Genomic DNA, 10,184 nt, shown 5'->3' with positions numbered 1-10,184 from the left:
GTATGAGCAGACATTTTTATTGAGACTATTTGCGGTTTTCAAATAAAACTCCGTCCCGAAAGGGTTAAGGGAGAATATCGAAAGGTCCGGCTTCGATCTAAACAAATATTGTGACTTCTCTCAAAGTGAAAAATATATGCCGATCAGCGTCGTTTCTTGCCAGTGGGTATCTTCCAAAGAAAAATGAAAAATCATGAAGTGAAAGAACGAAATTGGCTTGTTTATTCTGAAACTAAAAGATCTGTATATTGCGGACCCTGTTTAGCATTCGGTCCATTGGAGTATAAGACCCAGTTCGAGAACGAAGGATTTAATGACTGGAAACACGCAGAACACCGAGTAGCTCAGCATGAAAACTCTGCACGTCATAAATCTAGTATCCTTAGTTTGAAAGATAGGAGTGTGATTGATGGCCGACTCGACAATTTGCTATAGGTCCAAATTGATGAAGAAATTATATATTGGAGAAATGTTCTGAAGAGAGTTGTTGCGGTAGTGAAGCGACTGTGTTCAAGAGGCCTTGCTTTGCTGCGATCCTTTTTTAGCCAGTTATATTGAACGATTTGGGAATCAAGGATCAGGCAGTATCAGTTATTTATCAAAGACCGTTTGCGATGAGTTTATCCTCATGATGGGTCATAAAGTCTCAAAACAGATTGGAGACGAGATACGAAGGGCGAAATATTTTTCTCTAATCATAGATTCAACACCACATACGTAGATCAACTTACTCTTGTTATTAGATACGTTTTAGAATCAGGCGAACCGTGTGAAAGATTTGTTAAGTTTTTGCCGTCGGTGGGACATAAAGCTGAAGAAATGTTTTCTGTCATTATTTCGGAGCTCGAAACACTGGGCATAAATATTGAAGACTGTCGTGGGCAGTCATATGATAATGCCGCGAACATGTCTGGCATGTACAATGGCTTGCAGGCAAAAACTCGAAATCAAGCACCTTTCGCGTTTTACGTGCCTTGCTCTGCCCATTCTTCGAATTTAGTGGCAACTGCGGCTGCTGAATCGTGTATAGAAGAATGTTGCTTTTTTACGACGCTACAGGAAATTTATGTTTTTTTTTGTAAGCTCGACACAACGCTGGCTTAAATTAATGAGTGAAATCGGGAAAGGCAAAACCCTGAAAAGAGTGAATCTGACACGTTGGTCAGCGAAGGAGGACGCGTGTAAAAGCTTGAGAGATTCTTGGCACGAAGTTTTTAAGACTTTGGAATCAATCTAAGACGATTGTACCGAAAAGCCTGTAACGCGACAAGAAGCGCCGGGAATACTCTTGAATTTGGAGAAACTGGAAACGGCGGTAATGGTTGTTGTGTGGAATGTTTTTTTGGAAAGAATAAACAAAGTGAATGTTCAAATTCAGGCTTCCGCCGTAGATTTGATCACCGTTGCCGATCTTTACGAATCACTTCGTAAGTTTTTCGTAGCTGAACGAGATAATTTCAAGTATTTCGAAGAAAAGGCGATGGAGATAAACGTATCGAAACAGTACACAACAGAAATCGGAAAAAGGCAACCGAAAAGTAAAAAAAGATTTGATGAAACATCAGAAGAAGTTATTACAATGACTGCGAGTGAAATTTCAGAGTTAACACGTTTCTCGTCCTCGTAGATAGACTGGTGACCGAGTTAGAAAAACGGCAAAACGCCTACAACGATTTTAACGAGAAGTTTTCATTTCTAACCAAAATGAGTGAGTTGACACCCACGACCCTGACGGAGAAAGCCCTTTCCTTGGAAAAAATGTATCCCAATGATTTAGAAACTGATTTAGTTCAGGAATGCGTACACTTTCAATGTCACATTTCTTTTGAAAGAATTTTGATAAAACCAGATTCTGGATCATTGAAAAGTCTATCTTTGTTTCTACGAGAACAGAATTTGGAGAACATTTATCCAAACTTGGATATAGCACTTCGTATGGCTCTATGTACACCAGTGACAAATTGTTCAGGTGAGAGAAGCTTTTCTTGCTTAAAGCGAGTAAAAAACCATCTACGATCTACTTTAAGTGAAGAAAAGCTTAACGCCTTATCTCTTTTGTGCATAGAGTCAGAACTAATGAACAAGATCTCATACGACGATATAATTAATAATTTTGCGAATTTAAAATCTCGCAAAAAGTTAATGTAAAACTTAATTGATCTCATTGTCACTATTAACCTGATTGTTGAAAGATTATTTAATATATATTGTTCGTGTTGTTTTTATATTGTAAGTGGAATAAAAAATATTTAACAATTAAACGTTTACCGACTACACATTATTTTATATAAGCTGTGCTTTTATATAGTGTTGTAGCTCAACACTAAACACTCTTCACTAAATCGTGGGTTGTAAAAATAATCTAGAAACTGACACAACTATTCCCTAGTTCAAAATCATTATAATAACGAAAAAAACGATGTAATGAGGACGATAGAGGACAAATCATAATGTTGCAATTTCATTAACACAATAAATGTAATTAATAATGATTGTGAACTAAACTAGCGCATGAGGTCAATAGGGGCGGCAAAAATTGAATAGCCTACTGGCGGCAAATTTCTAAATCCGCCACTGACCACAGCCAATCGAACTTGCATCAGTGTGCAATTCGATTGCATGTTTCGGGTCGCATATAGTCAACACAGGTGCCTGCGTCAATACTGTTATAATTTTAGTCCTTATTTGCTCATGTTGCTGTTGCCAAAGAAAATCGACATTTTTCTTTGACGTGAATTGATACAAAGGCTTAAGCGTTTCCGAAAATTTTGGAATGACCTGCCTAAAATACGAAGCCAATCTAATGAATTGTCGCAATTGCGACATAGATTGTGGAGGTGGTAAACCTAACAAGGCTTTTACTTTACGTGCGTTTGGTCTAATTTCTCCGTTACTTATCTAAAAACCTAAGTACTCTATGCGAGTTTTAAGAAATGAGAAATGATTAAATGAAAATCCCGCCTTACTCAATGCTTCTAATACGATTCGCAACCGTTGTAAAGCTTCTTCTTTAGTTTCGGCTATAACCAACACGTCATCAATATAAACGACAGCGCATGAGTGTGCCAATGATGCCAATGCTCTTATTATGGCCCATATATGGAAAACAGAAGGTGCATTTTTCAAGTCAAAAGGCATAGTCAAAATCTCGTATTGACCCTCTGGAGTCATAAACGCGGTAAGTTCAATTGAATTTTCTTGTGCTGGAATTTGGTAGAAACCACTAGCCATATCTAGTACGAGAAATATTTTGCACCGCGAAGCCGGGCAATCTGGTCTGTGATAAGAAGCAAAGGATACCTATCAGCAATGGTATTTTCATTTAACATCCTATAGTCCACACAAAGACGATCAGTGCTATTTTTCTTTTTTACTAACATCATTGGGCTGGCGAAAGGTGAGCAACTTGGACGGATAATATTTGCTTTTAACAACTCATCGATTTTACAACGCACCAGGGCTTTTTCTTCCACGCCTAGCCTATAGGGACGTCGTGGCACTGTCTTTTGTGGATCTATTAACCTAATTTCCAACAGCCCTGTCGAGACTCGAGTTTTTGGTATTCCGCTAATAAACCAGTAAGAGTAGCATTTTAGGATATTTGTGAAGATAATTTTATCGGAATCCACTAAATCTGTATCAGAACTTATAAAAATCGAGTGCGCCAACTTGCTGTCAACTTGCGCCATGTGAGCCAAAATTACAGACACAGCTGTTTCTTCTAACTCCTTGACTTTCCATTTAGACATAAGCATCGTGACAATCCGGCTGCCGTATTCAGCAAAGCTTTCTTCTGGTTTCGGTCGACCATTTAATACATTGAGAACCATTCCAGCTGAAGTTTCAATTCCAACAAAACGCTGAAGAAACAGTTCCCTGAACTGCGCCCACGTGATGCCTTCAAGGCAAATTTGTGAAAGCCACTGTGGTGAGTTGCCTTCTAATGCCTTACTTAGTGCTATCACCAGATTGCTACCTTGGAGAACGTTATCAGCAAATATGAGGTCCACTGTGCTACACCAAGATGAGGGCTCCACTCCAGCAACATCAGGGTTAAATTTTGGTAGGGTAATGTGTGACGCTTTACCATTGAATTGCGGTGCCTTTGGATTCTGCATGGTTTTAATTATTTCCATCAGGTTGCGATTTTGCAGTTGCAATGCTAACAAATGTGGATCAGTAGGCAAAGCAGATCCCACTACTGATGTCGGAGAATGCTCGTTTATTTCCATTTTCAACACGCAGCAAGTTCTGTTCGTCTCGGTGGCGCAACATTAACTAACTCGCTACGCACATTCTAAGCTATTTCACATTTTTTTGCAAATCATAATACCATCTCTTTTTTATGCCCCTACGAACAGACCTTACTCAGCAGCAGAGTATGGTGGTTCTGAGAACCGTTAGCGACATCGTGTCGCCATTCAAAAATGTACATGCATGCACAATGGTCCAACTAACCATTCTATGCCATACATATACAGTGGGCTAATTTACCATTCTACGACACATACATATTTGCATACATTGCGAAAGCAAAAATTGAAGTATGAAAATATCACATTGCCGTTGTTGGGAGTATCATTAGGAGCGTATATATATATATATTTATGTTGCTTCATATGCTTGGGTATGTGAGACAGAGAATATAAAATATGTCTTTATGTCCTTATGTGTGAGAGGTGTGTTTTGGACACATTTTTCGCTGTCAAAAATGAAATAAAATATAAACAAGCAAAACGAAATTCTTCGTTGGGACCGTAATAATGGGCATGCATACATATATTTATTTCTCTTCATACTCTCTGGTTCAACTATGGACAAGAGTGTGAACTGTGAAGAGCTATGAATTGTCAATTAGTGGATTTTACCACTTTTGGCTCGGCAGGAAAAACTTTAACAGAAATGAGTGAACAGAGCAAAGAATTCAATGAAAATTAACTTCAAAACGGCTAATTAGCACAAATATGTAAAGTTCATACTTTTAAGCAACTTGATATCGATTKCTTAATGTATATATGCTAAAAAATCGATTATACACCTTAATATAATAATGTCAAATTGTGCTAAATACACTCTAGTTATGGCTCTACGACAACTCTATGACAACTCCAATAACTTCAAAATGACTAATTGCATAAATATGTAATGTTCATATTTTTACAAAACTTGGTATCGATTGATTAATGTATACGTACTAAAAAATCGATTGTGAAATTGTTCCAAATACACTCTAATTATGGCTCGACGACAACTCCAATAACTTCAAAACGACTAATTGCATAAATATGTAATGTTCATATTTTTACAAAACTTGGTATCGATTGATTACTGTATATGTGCTAAAAAATCGATTGTACACCTTAATTTAAGATTGTGAAATTGTTCCAAATAACTCTAGTTATGGCTGTACGACAACTCTATGAACACTCCAATAACTCCTAATCGGCTAATAAGCATAAATATGTAAAGTTCATATTTTTACGCAACTTGATATCGATTGCTTAATGTGTATGTACTAAAAAATCGATTTCATACGCTATGACAACTCCAACTTGGTATCAATTGCTAAATATATATGTACTAAAAAATCGATTATACACCTTAATATAAGATTGTGAAATGTTTCTGAATGCACTACCATTATGGCTATATGACAACTCTATGACAACTCCAATAACTTCAAAACGGCTAGTTAGCATAAATATGTAAAGTATATGTACTAGATAATCCATTCTACGAGTTTTTCTTTCTCTGCGCGAAAGCTGTTACAAAGGTTATGGGCCCAGAGAATATTTAAGTTGCGATAATTCGGTTAATGTGCTCATCCGGCTTCTAAAGCAAAAAATTTAGTGGCGACAATTATGCCACTTGGAGCATCCAAATGAAAAGCCTTCTCAACGGTCTGGATTTGTGGAGTGCTGTCGCGGAAAAGTGTCCAGAAGCGGAATCAGAAAAGGCAGTCTGGCTTCTGTGCGACGGGAAGGCAACTGCACTCATCCATATAAAAAACTGCATCACAGCTAAAAGAGCTTGGGATACATTAAGCGCTATCTACAAGGCAGACACAGCATGCAGAAAAGTAAATTTATTTAAAAAATTAATTCGGTTCCAATTCAAAACCAGCGAGAAATTTTCGGTTCAACTAAAGGAATTCCGTTGCATCGTAGATGACTTGAAAGAAGTAAGTTTAGAGATGGAAGATGATTTCTTGTCCATTCTATTACTTTGTTCATTACCCGACGAATTGGAGAATTTTGTGGTGGCAATGGAAAGTAGGGACGTATTGCCAAAATTKGACAATCTCATTGCTAAGATTTTGGAAGAGGAGCAAAGGCACGGTGAAAAGTGCAATAGCGGAGAAACAGTTTTCTTAGCAAATGATATAAGGCGACACACTGTAAATAAAAGAAGCGTCATCAGCAGTAGCAGTGGCAGAGGTATGGGCAGCGAGTTCAGCGTCGGTAGCAGCAAAGGTGCTGACAGCTATAGTGATAATAGAACGAAAATGAGGAAAAAGAAAGAGCTAACGAAAGTCGAATTTCCAGTAATAACTACAGCAACATACGGTGTTATAAGTGTGGTCATAGAGATAATATACGCTCTCAGTGCTTTGTCGCAGGTAACAACGCGCTATTAGATGACAAAGCTTGGTCACTATTTGAGAAGGAGAGAAATTTAAACGGCAATTGGATTACTGACAGTGGGGCAAGGTCTCATATGTGCAATAATGCAAAAATTTTTAGTTCTCTTGTTCGTGATAAACATAAAATTATTTTAGCATCAGGTGACTATATTTATGCACAAGTGAAAGGAAAATTTGTTTTGAGGACAAAATACACAACAATACATTTAAAAGACGTATGGTACGTGGTGGTAAAATAGTGCTTTGATACAAAATATAATGGGAAAGACAATTTTAACTGCTTAATTAGAAAATGGCATGTATATTGCTAGCATAAAAAGAAACGCGGATAGTGTTAATGCGATTAGTGAATGCGCAAGTAATTGGCACAGGCGGTTCGGTCATCTTAACATAAACGATTTAAACAAATTATCAAAAATGAATATGGTGAGTGGTTTAAACATTAAAATTCCGAAAATCCTTGACTGCTTGACTTGTGCGGTTTGTAAAATTCACAGTGTTCCCCATGCCAACTATAGCAATGTTTATTCGAAAATGTTTTAGACTTAGTACATACAGATTTATGCGGGCCAATAGGTGTGAGTTCGGTTGGCGGTGCATCGTATTTTATTTCATTCATAGACGATTATTCGCGGTGGTTTATTTTTTAAAAAGAAAATCGGATGCATTCGACATGTTTAAACTTTTTGCTGCGACCGCGGAGAAGCAGATAGGCCGCAAAATTAAAACATTACGTAGTGATAATGGAAAGGAATTTATTAATTCTCAATTTAAGACATTTTTAAATTAAAATAGGATTCGGCATCAAATTACTGTACCATACAGCCCTCAACAAAATGGTGTGGCCGAAAGAGCCAAAGAACATTAGTTGAAATGTCGCGTTGTTTATTAAATTCGTCAAATTTGTCCCAATCGTTATGGGCGGAAGCCGTCAACACGGCAGTGTATGTTAGAAATAGGTGTCCAATAAAAGTTTTAGGTGCGATTACACCGTACGAGAAATGGCACGACCGAAAGCCGTCAGTTTCACATTTACGTACGTTCGGTTGCGATGCCATGGTTCTACAGAAGGGTCCGAAACCACGCGGAAGTAAATTTTTACCTAAAGGTGTAAAGCTTAAATTCGTAGGTTATCAAGCAGCTACGAAAGGATACCGACTTATTAATTTACAGACAAATCAAATCACAATCGCGCGTGATATAATTTTTGGTGAAAAGTCTTTTGAATCACATAAAAAGAATAATGATGGAGAAGAAGAACCATTTCTTGTTGAAATAAATGAACAAACAACTAACGAAAGAACAACTCAAGCAAATAGCACGAATTTAGAATACGAGAATTATGAGCAAGATGGGCGAAATGAGCCAGAAAGCGAGTCTAAATCCGACTATGAAGGGGTTGCTGTAGGTAACAATAAGAGAAARCGAGGAAGACCTAAATTCGTACGTTCAGGCGGAGTAGGTAGGCCGAAGAAAGTTTATTGTACAGGCCCTTCTCCGGAGATGCTAAGTTCTATTGTTGAAAATCCTGGCACTGTTATCGAGGCACTAAATTCAAAAGAAGCAGATAGCTGGAAAGCGGCAATGTCGGAAGAATACGATTCGTTGATGCGAAATGGAACGTGGGACTTGATGGATAGGCCAAATAACAACAATTTAATTGGATGCTAATGGGTATTTGCAATAAAGCGCAAACCTGACGGTTCGTTTAAGGCGAGGTTAGTTGCCTAGGCTGTTCGCAGAAGTATAACGCCGATTATTGCCAAATATTTGCACCAGTGCTCCGCCATTCCACAATTCGGCTAATATTGGCATTGGCAGTAAGGCATAAGTTGTTGGTCAACCAATTGACATCGTTGGGGCATATCTAAACGGTGATTTGGAGGAGACGGTGTATATGTGTCAACCTCCAATGTTTCAAGATGCAAGCAATCCAAACAAGGTATGCAAGCTTAAAAAGGCTTTGTACGGTCTGAAGCAAGCCGGTCGTGAGTGGAACAAAAAAGTAAAGCAAATACTACTAGAAACAGGTTTTAAAAGGTGCAAATCAGACCCATCGGTATATATACGACGTTGTAATACCAAGGTGAGCATCATCGGTTTATACGTAGACGATATGATTTTGGCTTGCTCAAACAAAGAAGAAATGCAGAACATAATAGAAATAATAGAATAGAATAAATTTTCTGCTAATTTTAAAAATTTTGTATGTTTGACAGACGCAGACTGGGATAGCGATAGTATAGACAGAAAATCGTACATAGGTTATTTCGTTACGATGGCTGGTGGAGCTATAGCTTGGGAGTCAAGAAAGCAGTCTGTGGTTGCGTTAAGGCCAATTGAAGCAGAATACATCGCATTGTGTCAAGGTGCGAAAGAGACAGCTTTTCTACGTGGTATGCTTTGTGAGCTGAGTTACACGGACTACACAAAACGTCCTACTACGGTTTTATGCGACAACCAAAGTGCTCAGTTTATGGTGAAAAACCCGATGGCGCAGAAGCGAAGCAAGAACATCGACATTAGGTATCACTACATCCGTGAGAAATGCGATGTTGGGCAAATAGATGTAAAGTACATTCCAAAAAATGAAAATGCAGCAGATATACTCACTAAGGAGTTGGAAAACAGAAACATATTTATATTTGCGAATTGATGAACATTAATATATAATTTTGATCTTTTAATACTTTGGCTTTGTTTGAAGGGGCGTTTGTTGAATTCTGAATACAACTCTCGAACCAATCTTGTACTCTTATACCATACATATGTATATAACTTGTCTATGTACTATATATGCGCGAAAACTGATACACTATACGAAAACTCTATGACAACTCCAATAACTTCATTAGCTTTTTTGATAGCTTCGAATCTCGATATAAAACAACGACGATATATATTTACAATATAAATACTTATAATAAACATATTAAAGGATAAAGGGAAATGAGGAATTAGAATAACGAGTAATGCTGTTTTGGATATGCGCAATAGAGTGACCAGCTAACAATTAATATTAAATATTTACAATGTTTTCTCACCACAGTGGGTTGAATGTATGTGTGCGTATACATTTAGTCAACTTAAGTATAAATAATAGAATAATTTAGAATTAATGCTACTCATTATTGGTAGTTTTATCATGAAAGGAGCTGCTCCGAACATCCTCTGTTGAATTTAGAATTTCAAGTTACGTTGACATTTCAGAGAGTGTCAGCTCGGTTCTTTCCCTCGCTTTTTTACATAGCACGCTTCATTTCATTTTCATAATTTCATTTTAATCGTCTCTTTTAATTTTCTAAATTTAATTTGCCAGAAATAAATAATCGAAATAATCACAATGAGTGATGAAAAATTAATAGAAGAAGTGCGTGCGCGTGAAATTTTGTATAACAAGGCCTGCGTAGGCTACCGGGTGCCGAGCAAGAAGAAGGCTGCGTGGGTAAGCGTGGCAAAGGAGTTAGGTGCTACTGGTAAGTAATTGTTATTATTATTTATTAGATTTTAATATATTTTGTATATATGTATATATATAGGT

Source organism: Bactrocera latifrons, unplaced genomic scaffold (assembly GCF_001853355.1).
Source record: "Bactrocera latifrons isolate USDA-ARS-PBARC rearing strain unplaced genomic scaffold, ASM185335v1 scaffold_465, whole genome shotgun sequence".
NCBI classification, from domain to species: Eukaryota; Metazoa; Arthropoda; class Insecta; order Diptera; family Tephritidae; genus Bactrocera; species Bactrocera latifrons.
Note: the sequence above shows the minus strand (reverse complement) of the source record.